The 21,859-nt window shown below is 44.6% G+C and overlaps 1 long non-coding RNA gene across 4 annotated transcripts in view; it reads left to right on the top strand.

Annotated features, from left to right (window-relative positions):
* The window catches only part of LOC148000050 (uncharacterized), a 41,338-nt gene extending 21,366 nt beyond the window's left edge, over positions 1 to 19,972 (top strand). The window contains exons 5-9 of one of the 4 annotated variants that reach the window (XR_015641522.1): positions 41 to 225; positions 1,777 to 2,037; positions 5,973 to 6,089; positions 18,077 to 18,228; positions 18,544 to 19,972. This is a non-coding gene — a long non-coding RNA (uncharacterized LOC148000050). Of the gene's footprint in view, positions 1 to 40; positions 226 to 610; positions 1,377 to 1,776; positions 2,038 to 5,972; positions 6,090 to 18,076; positions 18,229 to 18,543 lie in introns of those variants that run through there. The other 3 variants (XR_015641523.1, XR_015641524.1, XR_015641525.1) reach the window with 3 other exon arrangements.
* Positions 19,973 to 21,859: the final 1,887 nt, after the last annotated feature.

Genomic DNA, 21,859 nt, shown 5'->3' with positions numbered 1-21,859 from the left:
CTCCAGATGGCACCATCTTGTGTCCTTCTGCCCTTAATAGGTCAAGTCACGTGACAAAGGAGCGCACATTTGGGTTTTGCCATCTTGCTCGATCTGAATCTAAGCTCTTCTTCTTGGTGCTCAGTCTGGAAGGAAAACAAAAGGCCGTCATACAAAAGCACCGGAAGAGGAGAAAAGGAACAGAAGGCGATGGTGGTCGGACGTGATGCCTATGGAATCGGACAGGTAAAACTGGGCAGAGAACAAAGGTGTGTGGGCCTGGGCGGTGAGAATTAGGAGTGAGGCTCAGAACCCCGCTGCTTTAGAAAATAACCAGAATCCGCATCGGTGGGGAAGCCTGTGAGAACTTCCGGAACCAGGACGCATACCCAATCGGAATCTGCCTTTTAACAAGAGTTCCAGGAATTTCTGTACGTGGTTGTACCAGTACCAGATCTGATTGGTACCACTGGCCTTGGGCATATTAGCAGAGGGGACTGTTTTGTCTATGGAGGGATCTGGCATTTCCATTGCTCCAGGATGACTTCCACTTTCAATATTCTCTTTAGCACCGTGACCAAAGCCGGTAGTTTCACTCTGTCTGGGTTTCTCTGTTCTCTGATCTCCGCAGAGAGCCCATGGACCTCTGCAATCTTGGCTTGGGTCTTGTGCCTCTCCAAACTGCTGAGCTTCCGGTAGAAAGTGGATGTGACTCTGCACCCCGCCCCCCTCTAGGGGAAGGACAGCCATGTCTGGATTGATAACCGGAAGCCATGACTGATTCTGACTTTTGTCACCCAGATTTCATTCAACACCGCTGACTATTAGGTTTGTCCCCTTTCCATTGACAGGTGCTTCCCTTGACCCTGCGGGCTCTGGACTCAGCACCCCCTACCAAAGGGGCAGAGGCCAGGAGAGGCCAATAGAAACATATCACAGCACCTTCTCGCTCTTAGCGAGTCCAGGATCCCACGTACCTGTTCTGCAAGACCATGCAATTCCAAAGATGGTCTTTTCTGCCCTTTAAGTTAAAAGCAGCTTAAGAATAAAAGAGGGTATAAAACCAGCCCAACCATTTTGCATAGCTGCTGTATTGTCCCCCCTGCCTTCCCTACTGAGGACTTTGCTGTCTGATATATTTTATAAAAACAGTCCAATTCCCGCAGAAGCTTCATAATTTCTCCGGTTGCTACACAGCTAGTTCATTCTGACTGCTGATATTTACCTCCCGCCATGCTCAATTTATAGCAGTTCGTAAATTACATCAAGTACAGAGTGCATCTGCTACTGGGGTTTAAGCCAGGATAAAACGGCATGGAAGGCTCAACAAGGCTGACAGTTAAGGAAGGGTCCTTTCAAGTGACTATTACTCCCTCCTAATGACTACTAATGAACTCACCGTGTTGTTCTCTTTCTTTTTTTCCTCCTTTTATTGTATGTGGGCATGTATGTATGCGTGTTCCCGTGTATGTGAGTATGCGTATAGTGTGTGCAACTGTCTGCAGAGGCATCGAGTGTCTCCCCTGAGCCTCGATGCTCTTCCTCCTTACTCTTTGAGGCAGAGTCTCTCAATCAAACTCAGAGCTTGATGATCTGGTCATCTTGCTCCAGGGAGCCTCTGCTTCTGCCTTTCAAGGCTAGAATTATGGGCCAGCGTGATGACCTGGCATTTATACAGGTTCTAGAGATCCGAACTCCCATCCTTCTGCTTGTACAAGGAACACTTTTACTACTGAGCCATCTCCCAAGTCTGAATTAACTGTGTCTTTAAGAATGTTTTATCATTTCCATTCCTAGGAACTATTCTGGTGATTCGGAAAAAAAAAAAAGAGGAAGAGAAAGCAAACAGAAGTGTGGCGGCACCCCAGTAGCAAAGCAATGGTGTGGGTGTTGTTTCTATTACTTACATACATAACGCTTCTCACAGAATCCAAATGTCTTACAAAAGGAAGCACAACACAAATTCTGATAGAGATGCCACAACACAGAGCGCTACAAAGACAACAATTACCCAAGGAAATGTAAATCTGGTAGAAATCGTTTACATAGAAAGAATGGGTAAGTATGCACAGGCTCAGTCTGCATGTCCAGACGTAGTCACACGGGGCAGCACTGGTGCGTTTGGAAAAGAAGTACAGTTGGCTGGCCCTCGGGAGCTGTGGGTTCCATTCCTGTAGTCAACCAAACAGAGCTAACGTTGCACCTGTGTTGAACGCGTTCAGACTTTTGTCTTCGTGTTACTCCTTAAACAACACAGTAGAACAGCTTGCGTAGTATTTACATTGTGTGGGGGCCGTGAGACTCAACTCAAGAGATGGTTTAGCGTATCTCGGAGGAAGTGCATGGTTCCACGCAAGTGCTAAAGAGTGTTACATGGGACATTGCACACCTGCAGACTTGGCTGTGGGCAAGGTCTTAGAACCAATGCCCCAGTGATACCGAAGAATGATTATGATGTCAAGACAGAGGTAAGGTATAGTAACTAAATTATCCATGTCTAAAAAATCTCTGAACAAGAGATACATGCTTGGTTATGATGGCACTTCAGTTGCCAAAGTCGCAGAAAACCTCGCTGAATTAGTAGAGCAGCAAAGATGGGTATATGTGTGAATGTGTGTGTGTGTGTGTGTGCCTGCCTGTGTGTGTAGATGCATGTGTGTGAGTGTGTGTGTGTGCATGTGTTTGTATGTGGGTGTGTTTGTGTCTGTGTGTATGTATGCACGTGTGTGTGTGTGTGTGTGTGTGTGTGTGCGCGCACATGTGTGCATGCATGTGCATATATCTGACACCCTTGGCTCAGCAAAATCAAAAACCATACAGTGATTAGTCCCAGACTAGAAGGAGAAAATGGAAAGCTAGTACCTTGTCTTTATTTGTTTATCATTCTTGTTGCACTGCTTTTGGGGTCAGAATTCTGGACAGTCAGTAGCTGTTACATTAAAAGAAACCCCATGAGAAGTCTGTGTATAAATTCTGGTTTGAGGGGTTATCATGGAGGCTCCCCTTGCTTTCTTCAGTCCTAAGTGGTCCCCTACATCTCCACTTGAATAAACTTGCATCTGACTATTTGGGCTTTTAGGAAAAGGGACTCGTACTATGAGATGCTTCCAGGAGAATAACAAAAATGCTACCGAAGCTTAAAACATTATAATAATCCGGAATAAAACCACACGCAAAAGAACAGTCAGAATACTCAAAATTATGATGTATGTGTCTTTGTTTCATGAGTGTCTTAGCTAGAGTTTTATTGCTGTGAAGAGACTCTCAGAGAGCCAAGAGTTCTACATCTTGATCCAAAGGCAGCCAGGAGTAGACTAGGAAGAGGATCTCATTCCACACTGGGCAGAACCTGAACATACGACCTCAAAGCCCGCCCCTTGAACAATGAACTTCCTCCAACAAGGCCACACCTCCTAGTAGTGCCACTTCCCGTGGGCCAAGCATATTCAAACCACCACCACAAGTCATGTGATACAATTAGCACATCACCTCTCTGAGGATTCACTTGTGTGTGTGTGTGGGGGGCGGGGGGGCATCAGCTTGCTCATCTCAAGAGCAGCTATCGTTAGCTGCCTCCGATGTCTTCTCAGACTGCATAGCTCTGCTTACTATACTTTGTGTTCCCTTCGTGACACCCATCCATGAATGTGTAACGTGTTCCAGGGAATCCAGCAGGTGCCTGCCATAAACCTGGACGAAATTAAAGTGACAGAGGCCTTTTAAACATTATTTGGGTAAAATGATGTGCACTGTCATAGTTGTAAAGATGTCAAACCTCTACAGAAACTGTTACAATGCACCTACACTGGATTAAACAGTGTTCCCCCTCCTCCCTCACACCACCCAAATCCATTACAACCAAGAACCTGCACCTCTCACCTTATTTGTACAGAGGGCCTTTGCACAAGTGTAGTTAAGGTAATATCACACTGCATTAGGGCAAGACTTAAAGCCAAATACGTTTATAATGGGACCCTGTAGAGACATACGAGAGAAGATGGGCACGTTTAAAAAAAACAAAAACAAAAAGCCAAACAAACAGAAATTGGAGTGGCATAATGCCTGAGAAATGATTGATTAAGGGCTATGTAAGTAGGAAGAGGGCCTGAGATTGGATAACCAATATTTAGTTGTTTTTTTTTTTATTTTTTGTTTTTTGTAAGACATGTGGTAGTGTGTGCCTATAATCCCAGCACTTGGGAGGCCATGAAAGATGGACTGTTAGACCTTGCTGGCCCGCTAGCCTAGGCATATCACGGAGCTCTAGGTTCAAAGAGGGACCCTCTCTCAAAACAATAAGATGGTGGGCGATTGGAGAAAATACAGATGTTGACCTCTGGCCTCTTCATACATGTGCCTGTACTTGTGTGAACATGTGAACATTTACACACACACACACACACACACACACACACACACACCACTGATAACAACCGCAAGCAATTCAATGGATGATCATTGAGAAGGTCCATAGCCTCTGTTAGTGCTTCCCTCAAATTCTTATGTTAAAAACCCTAACCTCCCCAGTAGAATGATATTAGGATGTGAAGCCATTGGGAGATATTTACATCACGGGAGGGTGGACCTCATGAATAAAACCAGTCCCCCTGTTAGAAGTGATCTAAGAGTGATTATTTTTTATCTTTATCATATAATGATACAGGGAGGTGACCCAGTTGCATTCAACAGATATCCGGCTGGTTAGCCTTTGGGCCCTGAGCTTCTAGCTTCCAGAACCTTGAGAAACTGTTGTTTAAGCCATCTGGTCCATCGGATTCTGTGGCAGTATCCTTACCCGAGACTAGGGTAGTGTGAAACGGATGTTAATTTGGCTCCCACTGAAAAAGCGTGGCCCTAATTCCAGACTCCTGTTCCTAGAATTTGAAAAAAGAAATGTATTCCCGTTATCTTCAGCTTGCTGTTTTGCAGTATGTTATACCAGTCCTGAAAACAAATGCAACATCTGGTAGGCAGACATGAAAGTAAATACAGCAGGGCTGACGGTGTGGTGCAGGCCAGGAATGAGAGCTCCTTGGAAGACTGAGGCAGGAAGATAGCAAGCTCAAGACCAGACTGTGTTACAGAGTCACGTCAAGACAGTGGAACCCTGTCTCAACTCAAAAGTAAAAAGAATATTGGGCATCCAGCTCAGTGGAGGAGCCGAACGTATGAAAGATCCTAGATTCAGCTGCCAGCACTGGTAACAAGCAAAACAATGCAGAAACACAATCTTATCCTTTCCCTAGACTTATAACGCAAGAAGGAAGAGCCTACTCATCACCATGACCTGTCAATCATGTGCCAAAGCTGGCTAGAAGTAGGTCTCTCTACCCTGAGAGGGCAGGTACAAAGAGGAAAGCGTCACTAAATAATCACCTCTCCTGTGATTTGGCTCTTCTTTTATTCCTTAGACTGAGTTGGGGGTCTCGCTGTGTAACCCAGGCTGTCCTGGATTCATGCTCTTTTGGTCTAAGGCATCTCAGGTGCTGGGGCAGTAGGCATGCAACATCTTACCTGGTCCTAGCTATCCCATTTTAAAGTGACACAGGAGACCCTCACCGTACAAGATTTACAGAGGAGAAAGCTGGGGCTTGAAGTGTAGCTTAGTGGTAGAGTGTGTGCTTAGCATGCGCGAGTTCCCAGGTTTAATCTCCCGCACGCCCCAGCAAATGCAAAGGAGGTTGTCAAGAATCTGATTCCGTGGCATTTACAGCCCTTACATAAATCGAACATGCAGTAAAATGTGGGAACTAGAGATGAGAGAGAAAGGCTGTTTTCTAGAAATAGCACATATTTGGGGTGGGGGGGTATTTCTCCTCTCTCTTCTCAAGATAATCAGGGGCAACGAGAACACGAGGGAACCACTTGGATCACACAAGGGTCACCTGGGCAGAGGGAACAGAACTCAAAAGGCAGAAGTTGGAGGTGGTAGAGATTCCTGAAAGCCGAGGAAAAAGCAAATGACCAGCGTTGAGATTTTCATTCCCTCATAGGAAGACACAGACGATGGATGCCCCACCCTCAAGAGCTCCCAATGATCACCTACAACAGCAACGATGGAGGTGCCTTTAAATATCAACCAAGGCCAGAATATCTCACAGGCACACCGGGTAAGCGACAAGTGCCCTGCTCTCTTCCCCATCTTTCCCCCAGCTTTCCCATCCCTGGGGAGTATGAAGCCCCCATACCCCTAAGAGCTAAAGAACAAGAGAAAGGGAGGGGAGAGAAGCCATTGCTCTTCAAAACCAAGCTGAGGCTGCATTGTTACACAGAGCTTTGCACCTTAGTTTCTCGCATTATGCTTATGACATCTTATTACCTGGAAGTGACCAGGAAAACGAAATTTATGCTAAGTTTTCTTTAAGAGCTGCGCAAATGTTGAGCCCATAGAATAAATCTGATGGTTTGCTTTATGATGGATTACATCCTATGACTCACACTCCTTCAATGGAGCAGTTACATAACTACGTCTGAATGCAGTTGGAGGGAGCAGTTCTTCATCCCTTCTATACATTTTTCTTTATGAACACACTGTTTCTGTCTGAACTCTGAAAAATCATGTCAAATTATAGAGAATTTTGTGCCTTCGCTTCCTGTTTAACAACACTTACAAAACATCTAAAATGAACCCCATCTGGTGCTTGCTGCCCATCCGAGGACCAATAATTGTTGAACTAATGAGCAAAAAAAGTGATCGGTTAACGAAATACAGATTTCAGAGGCTCATTATAAACCTGGCTGTACCCAGATCATTCTCTGCCAAAATAAGAAATACCCCATGTTTGTGATTTCTGAGCTATTCCTGCCACACCCTCTACTCATATCAAACTATGAAATCTTAGTAATCGGATACTGAGGGAGTGATTTTGAACAATCCCTTAATTTTATCTACGAAGACTGTATTCATGATTTATTGCTGCTGTAACAAAATCTCTGACAAAAGTTACCTTAAGAATGGGTTTATTTGGGCTCATGGTTTGGGTGAGCATTGTCACCCAATGGGGTGGGAAGGCACAGCAGCAACTGAGGAGGTAGGTCACATTCAGAGGAAAGACAACAGTGAACGGCGGTCCTCAGCTCATGTTCCTTTTTTATTTATCTAGAACTCCATCCCATGGAAGGATGAACTCTTGAAGTCTAGATGCTGGGGCAAGCATGAGCTTTGATGGTGTGCTCAAGCATCTGGACTTAATATAGTCAGTCAGAATACAGACTAGGGATTTAGTTCAGTGGTCAGAAGCTACTGAAGTGTGTTCTGCAACATAGTGACAGTAAGTCCCATTACAGTTTGGGTAATGGTTGTGCTTGGGGCATTATAGGTAAAGAGTCCAGTTGGCAAAGGATCAAATTCATGTAAGAAAAATGACAGTGGGCATGAGAAGGGCCTAAGAACTTCAGAGGTGTGTATTATAGACTATTGAATTATTTCACACTTCAGACTCATATATTCAAGTCCTGGTACTGAATATGTTTCCAATAGGCCTTTGGAGATGATTAGATTTCGATGAGAGTGAATTCTCTCATGATAGCAATATTGTTCTAAGAAGAAGGGTCAGACAAGCTCTGAAAGTTTGTGAACTTGACACAATCTAGAATCACCTACTAAAAGTCCCAGTGAAGAATTGTGTAGAGTAGGAGGTCCCTACAGGTATGCTTGTGGGAATTATCTTCCATTGAGGTGGGAAGACCTGAGGCCTGTGGAACTGTGGGTGGCATCATTCCCTAGGAAGGAGATCTTGGATTGTATAAGTATGTAGAAAGTGAAACAAACACTAATGTGAATTCATGAACTCATTCCTCTCTACTCATAACTGTGGCTGTGATGTAACCAGTTGCTTCAGGTTCCTGGAACCTATAATTCTCCACAACAATGGCCTGTAACATGATGAATTCTTTCTCAAGTTGCTTTTGTCTGGGCAACAAACAACAAAATTGAACCATCCCTTTGTTTTTTTTGTCACATGAGGGTATGCCCACAAGTCATCTAGCTACAAGCCAGGAAGAAAACCCACACCACAGACCAACCATTCTGGGTCTTTCTCCTTGTGTTCTGGCACAAGGAAGTGAGTCGTTTTTAAACTAGCTAACTGTGGCGTTTTGTTATAGAAGCATAAATTAATAAACAGTGAAAGTGGAGTAGAAATATAGTGTCTATTAGATAGGGAATCAACTGAAAGAGGAATCATGGTTTGGATGAGAATCAAAGTGGATTAGTCAGGGATACTGTTCAGTCATGCCCCAGTTTCCGTTCCAAATACTATGACAGACAGAAGACTGTGAGAGAAGCCACATAGGGAAGTTAATTTCAGCTCACAGTTCCAAGTTACAGTGTACCCTGGAAGGAAAATGACAGGGGCAGAAGCTTGAAGCACCTAATCACACCCATGGTCAAGAGCAGAGAGAATGAATGAACCCACATGTACTTCTCAGCTCACCTTTCCTACTCTTAGTCTATGACTCAGTCGGAAATGCTGCCACCCATAACGGGCTGGGTCTTCCCACATCCATCCGTGTAATCGGGATACTCTGCCACAAACATGCCCACAAGCCAATGGAGCTAGGCAATTCCTCATTCCTGACACTCTCCACAGGTGAGTCTAGATTGCTTTCAACTGAAAACTAACCCCATAGTCAACCCCATCTCAAACAGAATGAAAGACAACAATCAAGACAAAAGATAACTGACATATGTCAGGAAAAGAAAGTGCTTGACCAAAATTTCAAGGTATAATAAAAACACTTTGATGAGGGCCATTGGAATAAAAACATATTTAATGAGGGCCACTAAAAGTGCTTGTTCTGCAAACCTGACTCTTTGAATTTGATCCATAGACATTCGTAGATGAACTACAACTAAGAGTTTGTCACCAACAAAGCAGAAATTTCTGAGGGGAAAAAATGTTCTTTAAATGAAGAAAAAATGGTATATAAAAACTTGGATAGGTATAATAGACTCTTCCTCTTTTCTGGGTTTCCTAAATTATGTTTGACAATGAAAGCAAAAATCATAGCATGGCCTGATATGGTTCTAGACAACATAGAGGAAATAACTAAGACACTTATATTTTGAAATGGGGAGGTAGAGAAGGGCTTTGTCTCAGGGTTTCAATTGCTGTGATAAAACACCATGACTTAAAGCACCGTAAAGAGGAAAGGGATATTTCATCTGACAACTCGTAGTCTATCATCCAGGGAAGTCAGGGCAGGAACTCAAGGTAAGAACCTGGAGGCAGGAACTGATAGAGAGGCCATGCTGTGGAGGAACACAGTTTACTGACTTGCTCTTCATGGATATCTCAGCCTCCTTTCTTATAGCACAGAATTGCCCATCACTGGTACATTGAGCTGGGTCTTTTCCCATCCATTATTAATCAAGAAGAAATACTACAGATTTTGCCAAAATCCAAGGTAATAGGACAATTTCCTCAATCAATTGAGGGTTCCTCTTATCAAATATCTCTAGTTTGTGTTTAGTTGACATGAAATTAGCAGTATACAGCTGTCCACTGTAATTGAACCGACAAAACAATTGCACTAAGGACTATGAAAAATTATGAAAATACAATAATCACTACAAAAGTTATAGACAGGGGCTGGGGATTTAGCTCAGTGGTAGAGCTCTTACCTAGGAAGCGCAAGGTCCTGGGTTCGGTCCCCAGCTCCGAAAAAAAGAACCAAAAAAAAAAGTTATAGACAGATATTTACAAAAATACTACAAATGACTAAAAGAATAATTCTAAAACAACATCACATAACAAAAGGTCAAAAAAGAAAATTAATAGGCAGGTCAATCAGAAAGCAAAGTAAAACAAGGGCCTAACACATCGGTAATTACACTAAACGTAAATGGACTAAATACCAATTGATATAGTAGATTGAAACCATAACTCAACTATATGCTACCCATAAGAAACTCACTTCAAAATGAAAGTAAAAAATTGGAACATTAATCAAATGAAAGGAGAAATAGTATAATAGATAACGTAGAGCTTGGAATAAAGAAAATTACAAATGGCCAAGAGTCTCTTCAGTTGAATTCTTGACTCATCAAATAAGTTTGCATTTCTCACAAGCTGAAGACTCGAATGGAGAGGGATTTGCTGTGAGATATATCTCCTATTGCCCCATTATGGAGTGGGATGTTTCCCTTTCACAACTGCAGCCTCTTTTTAGCTCATGCATTGGGTGCCTAGGCAGTTCTCTTTCTCAATAACTGCACATCCTTTTTTTTTTAATCTTTCTGCTCAATTTATCTGCTTATTCACTATTTTTCAACATAGACCTGGATAAACTGCAATACAGTTAGACGTGGAACAGCTGGAATACTTACTTTTAAATTCGACTTCACTCAAAATTTCAGGACATGGGCAGTATGAAACCAGATTCTTAGGCAAAATATCACATGAATGGTCCCTCACTCCATTCCTGATTGAGTCCTTACTCCCCTCTGAGATCTTGTGACTCAGTCCTCCACAATACAGCTCCCATCCAGAAAGGCCCATTAATCTCAATTCCCATCGTGCTGGCTTTTCTAGTCCAACATACCAAACTCTTCTACACTTTGGCTGCAAATACTTCCAAAAACCTAATAACCACACGTTCAAGTTGATCACAATAAAATCTCCATTTCTGGTACCCATTTTAAGTCTTAGTTACGTTTCCTGTTGCTGTGAAAAAAAAATTCCCTCTCTTGAGTAACTTAAGGGAGTAACTTAGTTTGGCTTACAGTCTATCCTGGTAGGGAAGTCCTGGTAACAGGAACTTGATGGGGCTACAGGTCACCTGACATCTGCAGTAAGAAGCAAAGAAAAATAAATACCACTGTTTGGCTGCTTTCACCTTTTAAAATGCAGGTCAGGACCCTAGTTCACAGGATGAACCATCTATATTTAGGGTGGGTATCCCCACTTCAATTAATAAAATCAATACAATCGCTCATGGACCTTCATAAAGGTTTGTTTCTTAGCTGATTCTTGATCATTTTAGGTTGACAATCAATATTGACAGAGAGTTTGTAGAAGGGGGAGAAGCTGGCCTTCTATAGAAAGGCTAACATGAGAGATCCCGGGTCCCTATTTTAATTGTAAAGAATGTCTTGGTTTTGATAATATGCTATTGTTTTGCAAAATATCATCACTTATGGACACAGGCAAAACAACACATTATTCATTGTACTCTACGAAAATAAAAAATATATATATTAAAGTAGAAAAATTGAACCAAAAGTAAAAGGAAAGAGGCTTGATAGATTATCCCAATGTCTACTGAATACTGAGATGCCAGGAGAACTTGAGATTATCTGTGGCACACTTCTGGTCACCATCTGCAAGCTGTCACTACTTTCCAAATGCAGATGGCCTGCCAATCCCGAGGATGATATTCTCAAAAATACCAACAGTCACCGTGACACCCTGACCCAAGGAATTTCACATTTGATCCCGAGGCCCTTTGTGATTGTTTATAGCTATCTCTAAGGTTCCCATAGCTGAAGTCTGAGACAAAGAGGCCCTTATGGCTAGAGATTCCTAGTACTGCATGATGACCAATTATGACACCGGAGAATCATCAAGGCCGAGGACAGATGGTGACCAGTGTCATATCCTCCAAGGATGGGCTCCATACACCCTCCCAAAAGCAAGGTTGAATTCAGTACAACCTTGGTGGCTGCTAATAGACATAGGCTTCTTGGTTTACCAAGTTCTGGAAGAAGACTTTTGATGGCCCAGAGAGGCTTGCTCTCCCCTGCTTTGAGAAGATGATATGCTGGCTACATGACTCAAGTTTGTCTGTGGAGTCTAGGTCACTCCACACTGAAGAGAGGTAAACTTTGACATATAAGCTTGTGTAAGGGAGTAAAGGCACCATCTTTCCTCCGCACATCTCAGTGGATAAGTACTCGCCGGTCCTATGTCTTTCCTAACCACATTTGCTGTGACACTTTGCTGAACTAGTTACTGTCCCCACACAAAATACCAGATTAAAGCAACTTAAGGAAGGAGGGGCTTATTTGGACCACAGTTACACAAGATATCATGGTAGCTAAGGAAAGCTCCTGTGGGAATGGGGTGGCTGGTCACATTGTGTCCATAGTCAAAAGGCAGAGAGCAATGGATGCTGGTACTTATCTGGCTTCCCCCTTTTCTAACCTCCACCATCAGGTAGTGCCACTCACCTTCAGGTACGTTTTATCACTTCAGCCAGAGGTCCATGGAAACACCATCAAAGATATGCCGACAAGTTTGTTTCTTGGGTGATTCCGAGTCCCAGCAAGTTGACAATTAAGATTTACTTGCATAACTGTCTTTTCCCATTGCAGTTTCTTGATTACTACCATCCCCACAGTGTGATAAAACACAGTAGACCATGAAGCACCAGGGTCCTCAGGATGGTTCATTAGATAAGGGCCCACTGCCAAGTCCGAGGACATGAGTCAAACCCTGGGACCCACATGCTGGAAGGAGAGAACCAACTCCCAGAAATTACCCTCTGACCTCTACAAGTAACACATGATACATACATGTGCGACCTCCTCCTTAGTCACGTATGCTTGAGTAAATCTGTGGCTGCAGTTTTTATCTGTGAAATGACACATTTTCAAAAGGCTCTAGCTTCCTGTTATCCTGCCTATCAGATATTTATGTTATAGTTTAGAACAGTAGCAAAACTATAGCTATGAAGTAGCAATGAAATAATTTTATGGTTGAATGTCATCACATGAGGAACTGTCTGAAAGGGTCTCAACATTAGGAAAGTTGAGAGAACCATGGTTCACATGTTATCTGGCCCTGCAGTTGTCATTACCTCTCTTACACCCTCCACTTATTCACTTCCTTCCCTGAAACCAGGCATCCTTGTTTCCATTAAGACCAAATGATGCGAGCTCTCTTGGGTACCCATGTTATTAAAGGGCTTGAAGAGATAGGGTTACAGACTAGTAACATGTGCATCTTAAAACTGAAGATAACCCTTTGCTGACCTTACAAGTGCCTTAGGTATCCCACTAGGATATCCACTCATTTTCCCAAGCTAAAGCCACATCTTCTCTTCTTCTGAGGGTTGGAGAGGTGTACAAACCCACGTCTCATTACTCTGTAGATGGAAAGTCCAACATCAGCCTTTGGCAAAGATCTAACATGTGGTGACATCACAGGAGAGCCCTTGAGAGAGGGAGAGTTCACCAGCGTTGAACAGGAAGCCAAGAACTATTCAGGGGGTCAGACCTGCTAAGTGACAACTTGCTGTCACAAGAGAGACTAAAATCACTTTCAAGAGTATGGCTACCAAAGACTGAGACATATCCCTTGTGTTACACTCTGTCTCGTCATTCTTATTATATGTTTTTTTTAAAAATATAAACGAAGAGGTATATTTTATTATGGGATTGTCATACAGACTTGTTTTGTTTTATGTTGTTCTTGCTCCCTTCCCTCATCACCCTGTCCCTCTCTAGCTGGTCTCCTCCTTCCCCGTTACTCTGCTTCTGCTCTTACACCACATGTGGTATTATTCACTTTTTGTTCTTTTTCCCCTCCCTAGGCTCCCTAAAACCCCCTTTTCCACTCGTAGTCCCCTCTCTAGTTAGTTACATAACCTGCATTGTCATTAAACACACATCCAAAGAATGAAAACCTCTGATATCTGGTGAGCACACTTACTTCATGTGTGTGTGTGTGTGTGTGTGTGTGATTTTACTAAAAATAACGTTTGTGTGCATGCTCACAGATGCACATGCATGCCCATGAACATGCACTTGCACATACTTGTCCCCTCCTGGCCTTTGATCCTTTGGAGCTGGAGTTACAGGTGGCTCTTGGAAATCCTGCTCAGCTATTAACCACTGAACTGTCTCTACATCCCAACCTTAACCTCTCTTAAATTTTCTCTCTTACACATATAAAAATGAAAATCTAGAGTCCTTGAATGAAAGAAAATGTGGCTCATTTTGCTTAGCATAACTACTATTAACATAATAGAACTGGCTATTTCTATTTGTACCCATTTCCTTCCAAACACCATGGTCTCTCTCTTTTTTTTTTAACGGCTGAATAAAATTCTATTGTGTGTACACATCGCACTTTCATTATTCATTCCTCTGGAGGTGAGCATCTAGGTTGATCCCATCTCTTAGCTACTGTGAATAGAGCAGCTACGGACATGGGTGTGCCAGTGTCTCTGTGGTACTATATCCAGTCCTTTGGGGCTGTGCTCAGGAGTCGTTTAACTGAGCCATCTGGTGGTTCTTTTTTCTCTTAAAGGTCCCTCTGCCTCTCAGCACTGCCTCATTTCCAAGCTCACAACACACAACCTTTGAAGGATATAATCGAACCACAGCAGGGAGTTACTGGCTGTTTTCTGAAGCTGGGATCTGGGCCAGTCTCCCTAAGCATGGCTAACATCTGTCCTCCATGACGGTTCCCTCTTGCAGAAGTAGAAACGTCTATAAGTCATTCTAGATCCTGATCCGCCCACGGCATCACGCCCGAAGCAAGTTCCTTGCACACCATGCAACTTACCTTGCACACCATGATGTATATTTATTTGTGTGGTCTGCTTTACGTCATCTTCCAGATGGGCACACTCTTTAGAGACTCTGGCCTGATGATGAGGACAGACAAAGTGTTCATTGGGAATTTACTAAGTGGAACTCACTCCTCTGCCTTTCTCCTTGGTTCTCCTTGAGCCTTTCAGGGGGGTGAGTCACTCTGTTGATACACCGCAAGTAGTAATAACATCGAAGAACAGGAGCATTTCTCTGGAGAGCTTGTACGTAGGAGACCACATTCACACATGACTGGGTGGGATGGGGAGGGACGCTTGACTACTAGGCCTTTCAGAGCATTTTCTAACTACAAAGATCCTCCCCATTGAATTGTACAGCTCTTCCGGGGGGAAAAACGGTATGAACAAACTATAACCTCATGACTTTCATTATTTGGGAATAAAAGGCTGAAAGCATAATGTGGGCTTTTTTTAGAGACGAAGTTCCGTGTGTGTAGAGTATTGCTAAGTCCATATTAATGCGGGGTGTTGGAGGAAGTAAGCCCAGATCTACAGGAAAGCGGCTCACAGCTCTAGTAGTGGGTGGCCAAGTGTGAGCTTCTCTCTCTCTCTCTCTCTCTCTCTCTCTCTCTCTCTCTCTTCCTCTCTCTCCCCCCCTCTCCTGTCCAAGGAATGAACATCCCTCCTCCCAATAATGCACTCACTCTAAGCCACCAACAAGCCAATTCTGTGCAAAACCAGACGGCTCTGTGGCCTGCGGATATGAACTCTGAACTCTCTTCTGAGCATTAGCTGCTACTTGAACTTTGTTCCCTGGTTCTTCTTGAAAATGAGCCCTCTCGCTGCAGACACTTGTCCCTCACCCATACACACTGGCTACAGCTTCCTGGCTTAGCTGGTTCACAGCCCTGGGAAGCAGGCGCTGTGAGGTATTATTGCTGTACCTCTCTGTAAAACATTGACAACATTATACTCTGTACACTAATGAGCTCCCTTCTGTGGAAGACCACGAATGGAAATTAAATCCCAACGTATTTCAGGCGTGTTCTCCTGTTGCTTTGGGAGGCTTTCATGAAATTTACGCTGCAGATATTAAATTAGAATCATTTTCTTGCTCATCGTGGGGTTTTGTCGGAATAGTGAAGCCTGCCACAAGGGTTGCCAAGGTGCTCCTTTCTGGGACCCATTCTTAACCAATTACTTTGACCCTAATGCTAACAGTGGTGGTTCCAGGTTGGTCTCCTAGTAACTATTTCCTTCATTTTTGCTATAGGGGTGGCACCCATCCATGAACAGATGTGTGCACACAGGTGGAGACCAAAGATGGCTGCCAGGTGTCTTCCTCTATTGCCCACTCTCTTGCTTTCTGAGGCAGGGTCTCTTCCTTAACCTGGAACTTACCAGTTGGCTGGGCTGGCTGGCAGTGAACTGGAGGGTCCCCCTGCCTACATCCCTGGCTTTTTAAAAATGTGAGAGCTACGGTTCCAGACTCAAATCTTCACACTTACATGAAAGCACTTTACCCACTGAGCCATCTCTCTAGCCCTGAGTATGGTTCTTTAAATAGGTGATGTGAAAAACAGGGATGAGGTAGGAGAACGGAGAAGTGGGTACCACAGGGGACAGAAACAGATGGTTAATGACCCTCCAGCCCGGTTGTCTCTCTTCAACACTTTGGAAAATTCCAAGACAGAGAGAAGCAGAAGAATGTGTGGCCACAGTAGTGGGGGTGGGACAGAGGTTGCCTTTTCTTCAGGAAAAGAGTGGGTACATGAGGTAAGAAGCAGGGCCCCAAATCTCCCTCCTTTGCCCTTCTCTCCCTCTTTATATTAACTATTCTCCTGGATAATTGTGCAATAGTGAAACCAGCTCCTCCAAATAGAAATGTGCTTAGGGCTTCACTGGGGAAAGGAGAAAAAGAAGGTAGCTCCACCATGATTGGCATGGCTTTTTCCTTTGTTGATTTTGGTAGATTGCATTAGGGCTGTGCACTCATTTTGAGTGTGTCCATATGTTTCTGAAGTTAATATCAGTGAACACACAAAGCCTCCATCATGGGCTCAGCCTAGAGAATTGAAACAGCAGGTTTCAATTTTGAAACAGTTGGATATGGAGAGTATCTTCAAAAGGCTCGGGTGGTCAAGCCATAGCCCCCAAGGCAACGTTCAGAGGCTTCTGTTAAATGGTTGGCTCATGAGGGTGCTGACCTAACCACCGGATTAATCCATTGATAGGACACAATCTGACAGCATGACACAATCTGATGGCATGACATAATCTGATGGCATGTTCAAGCAGCAATGGAAACTAGGAAACGGACGTTAAGCAGAGCTTGAAGTAGGTCACTGGGAGAGTACTCAAAAATTGTAGCTTGTCTCCAGCCCTTTCTCTCTCATTCTGCTTCCTGGCTAGCAGATCCACTCTACCATACTCTTCTGCCCCTATGTCCTTGTGTTTCACAAGTCTACCATGACGGGTCCTGCCCACCGTGGAGCACAGCCTCTGAAACCATGAGCCCAAATAAATCTCTCTTCCTTAAGTTATTTGTCTATGTTAATTTTCCACAGCAACAGAAGATGATCGGCAGAGAATTTGCATGAGGGGAAACAGCATCGATGGTTTTGTTTAGCCACCATGTCTTTTCCATCCCATCCAGTCATGCATCCTACAGAGCCCTGTCTGTCATTATGACTAATGCCTAGTCTGGTACCCTGCCTGACACATACCCTCCTTGCTGTCATTCATGATTGGTTCTTGTTTGGTTTTTGTTTTTCTAAACTAGCTGGTTTAGAAACAAATTTAATTGTTTTTATTGCTGTTTCCAAAGGACCATTTCTATTGCAGGCTTGGTTCTCCTCTCTTATGTTGCTCCCTTAGAGGCATTTGGGCCTTTTTATTGGTGGTCAGAAGGGCTTTTACTCAACTGTTGCATGTGTATTCATGCGTGAGCATGTAACACACGTACATGCGTGCTTGTTTACTAGCAAGTGCATGTGGAGGTCAGGGTTTGCCTTTGGATGTCTTCCATTGCTCTCCACCTTCTGAGACAGAGTTTCTCATCCAACCTGGAGGCAGTTCAGCTAGACTGACTAGCCAATGAGCTCTCAGAATCTCCATGTATCCACTGTACCCAGTTCCATGGTTGTAGGTATACTTTACCACACTGCCCTGTTCGTGGGTGCTGAGGGTCTGAGCTCTGCTACTCAGGCTTGCCCAGCGAGCACTTTACCCAGGAGCCATCATCCCCTCAGCCCCTCATTCAGCCTTCTACACCGAAGTCTGTTGCCCGGGAGAGACATGTGTAAGTGATCCCGCTGACAGAAATCGCTGACTCCAGTCAGTGCTGCCTCCATTCTGACATCTGTTAGCCAGAAACTGCAGGACTCTGTGTCAGGAACAAAAAAAAAAAAAGAAAGGAAGAGAGAGAAATGCTAGTTGGCCAAAGATGACGTGATGACGATGGATCGGCCCCTATAGCAAGTAGAGCCAAGAACTGCATCGCACTTCAGGGTGACCATTCCATAGTCAACCTTCCACGGGCTCTCTGCCTCTCTCAGGTGATTCCCTACAGCCCTCAGATTGATTGTACTCTGTACAGCAGGAGCCTCAGGACCGGAAGATGGGACCGGAAATGAGCGGTGGGCTTCGTAAGACTCCTTGTCAACAGAAAGGAAGCTGGAGTGGAGACTTAGGAAGAAAATGTCATTAAAATCTCAAAGATCAAATAAACGACTGGATGTTCTCTGGGCAGTAAGTCAGATGTTCCGTGTCTGTTTTTCAAATGAGTCTTTCAGGCAAATCTTGAATGTTCCATTTTAGACTCAAATATGAGTTAAAACATAATTGCCCTTTTCCTTCATATTTGATAACAGGCCAAGCTACTACTGCTGTTACTGTTATCATTACAGGGCTGGGGGTCGAGCTGATGGCCTTGCACATGCTAAGGCACATCCTCTACCACTGAGCTACCCTCATCCCAGGCCAAGCAGATTGAGAAGGCAGGGACTATCGTACTGCAAGTGTCCTAAGGGGAAACCTGACAGGCGGTCTTTTCCTCTCTTCAAGCTTGTACAGACAAATACTTCACCCTGGGAAGAGTTGTATCAGATGGTGGATGCTGAGAATTGTACCTGTTCTAAATTCAGAGCAGCTGCTCCAGGGAAGACTCACTTAAAAGCCGATTTACAAGTTCGGATAATTTCCCTAGATCCAAAGCCAGCTTCCTTCAAAGGTGGGCAGTCCTGAAGCTAGGGAGAAGGAAGATTATGGAGGCTCATCATGACCTACGGTGTCAAGGTCACACAATTTCCAGTATTTCTGCCCTCTCCCTCACGCCTCCCTTTCTTCGCTCCCATGGAGAGCCATGCGGGTTTTAAAAGCTGGATGGAGAGAGATATATCAGCCGAGCAGGAGTCAGACTTTGCTAAGGCTGCATGTGGGAGCCAGGAACAGGCTTGGCCACGGATGGCTGATCTGGAATTTGGCACTGTGTCCTCCCCACTTTGCCCTGGAAAGAGCACTCTAGGACTGCCACTGGGAGCCCAGCCTGCAGCCTCTCTTTCGCATTCATCACAACTTCAGAGGTTTCCACAGGGAGACAGGGCAGAGTCCTGCTCTGATTGGTTGCTTTCCTCTGACTTAATGGCCAGCTCCAGCGAATCCATAGCCTGGACTCCAAGAACGGAAAGATGAATTGAATCGCGTAAGGCCCTTAAGGGTAGGGGTGAGGGGAGAAAGAAAAGAAACAATGTTTGCACCACCAAGATCAAACCACGCACACCCAGCTTCTGCAGGGACCCCCCCTCCCCAGAGAACTGCTGTTGTCTTCTAGAAGCCCTACAGGCAGGTACCAAAGCATCCTCGACGTCTTGGCTTCTAGCCAAGTTCAAACCATTTGTAAACTAGGTCATTGGAAGTCACATCAAGCAGTGGAGTCCGGAATAGGGGTGTCAGTAAGGACCTACAAAGCTGGAGGAGGCTTCACCCCTGCAACAGAAAGAAGTGGATACAGAAAGAGGGAGTCTATGTGAAGGGGGGCTCCCTAAGTGACAGGTTCTAGCAGATCGTGTCTTGAGGCATTCACAGCTGGTCAGGAGATCAATTGCTCTGCACAAGCCCGCAGCAGGACTTGGATGATAACCTTGAATGAAAACGCGCTCTAAGGAAGCTGACGTCATCTTTATTCAGCTTTTTGCTCTATGTGATCAGAGAGCCCATTTCATTAATGAGGGTTTTTCTAGCGAAGCAGCTGGTTCCTTGCCCTCGCCCCAAAGAATGCAATTAAAAATACCTAGATGCATGCGAGAGTGCCCTAAATAATAAGAGGAGGAAGATGCATATAAAACAAACGATATCCCTCCTTCCTGCTCTCAAACATAAAGCTCATGATATTCTTACTCATGCAGACGTGGGTCAGAGAAAAGGAAACTCCATTTTCTTGATTATAGAGCCGCAAAGATACAAGGGAAATAAATACTTTCAAAGCACAACCTTCCTACAAGTGTCCCCTGAAAGTGGCGTTTGCTATACTGTTTTGTTCTTTGTCCCCAGCCTCTTACAGCCTCTCTCTTCTGGTACAAAATAATCACCTTTCAAGACTAGTCTTAATTTTTTTTCATGTTAGGAAACACATCTGGTTCCCTCTAAAACTATGAGCCCCGTCCCTGGGGAGGTCCCAGGCTGGAGAAGGGCGGTCCCAGACTGGAAAGGGGCAGTCCCAGGCTGGAGAGGGGCGGTCCCAGGCTGGAGAGGGGCGGTCCCAGGCTGGAGAAGGGCGGTCCCAGGCTGGAGAGGGGCGGTCCCAGGCTGGAGAGGGGCGGTCCTAGGCTGGAGAGGGGCCAGATCCCTGCAGCAGTAACTGTAGCCAACTTTTCCTTAGTGTACCCAGGAAAAGTTGTGTGTGAAGTGATTGCCTAGGTGGTGTTGTACCTTTGCTCTTGGGATGCACAGGCTCTACCTTAAGTCTCACTCTTTGACGACCATCCATCACATATAGTTAGCCCAACATATTGCTTTTAGGACAGTGGGAGAAACAAAGAGGAGAGAGAAGGGAGAAAATACACCTTTACAGAATGCCTAGTAGGTATGAGGTGAGATACTGTGCAGTTTTCTATTGATTTTTTTCTTTTTTAATTTAAAACTCATAACAGCTCTGGGATGGAAGATTTGCTCTCCACTGTCTTAAAGATAAGGAGAGAAGCTTAGAACTGTTACATAACTCACCCCAAAGCAAACAGCCGGCGCCTGGTTCTCTACTCTATTGTCAGCTTTGCCTGGTGAGGTTTTTAAAGTGTCCAGGGCAGGGATGGGGAGGTAGCTCAGTGGGTAAATCCCCTTGCCACCAAAGCATGAAGGCCCACACTTGGATCCCTGTGCCCACTTTAAATGCCAGGTGTGGTTAATGGCTATAAGCCCAGCACTGGAAGGTTAAGACAGAAAGATCCCTGAGGTTGACTGGCCAGCCTCTGTTGCTGAACTGATAAGCTCCAGGTTCTGTAAATCCTGTCTTAAAAAATTAGGTGGAACCGATAGAGGGGTCACACCTGATGTCAGCCACATGCCTCCACACACACTCACACACATATATGTGAACCTATGCACATGTGTACATATATGAATCCAATATGCACATGCTCATGGGCATGCACACACATATATACATATTTACACACATATGTACATATATGAACACAACACACACACACACACATTGCCCTTCAGGTGTGTCAGTGTATATTTGGAATCCCAGCACTCAAGAGGCAGATGCAGGAGGATCCCCATGAATTTGAGGTAGTCTGCTCTCTATATCAAGTTCCAGGCCAGTCAGGGCTACATACAGAGATCTCCGCTCAATGCAAGCCAACACAAAACATTTCTAATACTGGGTTCTAAAGCGTTGAAGACTTTGATTTCAGTTTCTAAGCTCAGAGTATCAAAGTGTTCACGGTATTACCTGCTCTGTTGTGGATCAGACCCTGCACAAAGAATTGACAGTGTTTATGAAACAAGTAAGGGGCTTCAGTCTACTTAGCCCAGAGTTCCTCAGGTCCACCTTCGTGTTAGGGTCTCCTGGCCAGGGAATTGCAATCGGTGCCTCTCTCTGCCCCTGCTCACAGAGGTTTTGACACAGTTGGTTTCGGGGCAGAGCTTCCTGACAGACAGCCCAGCTTGCCGAAGCTCCCCCAGCCATCCACATGGGTAATTCCTGCCAGAACCATCTGTCCAGAGTGAGGTCAGACAGCATCTGCAGTATTCAGAGCTCCACACAGGTGATGCTGAGCAGCAGGGCTGAGAACAACCGCCTACACCGTGTCGCCTCTCTCTGAGCTTTATAAATGGGAAAGCATCACTTTCTAAAAATAATCTCGTCAACAAGGATGGG

The sequence above is a fragment of the Rattus norvegicus genome, chromosome 17 (genome assembly GCF_021556685.1).
Source record: "Rattus norvegicus strain SHRSP/BbbUtx chromosome 17, alternate assembly SHRSP_T2T, whole genome shotgun sequence".
In the NCBI taxonomy this organism is placed as follows: domain Eukaryota; kingdom Metazoa; phylum Chordata; class Mammalia; order Rodentia; family Muridae; genus Rattus; species Rattus norvegicus.
This window is presented reverse-complemented; position numbering and strand designations above follow the sequence as displayed.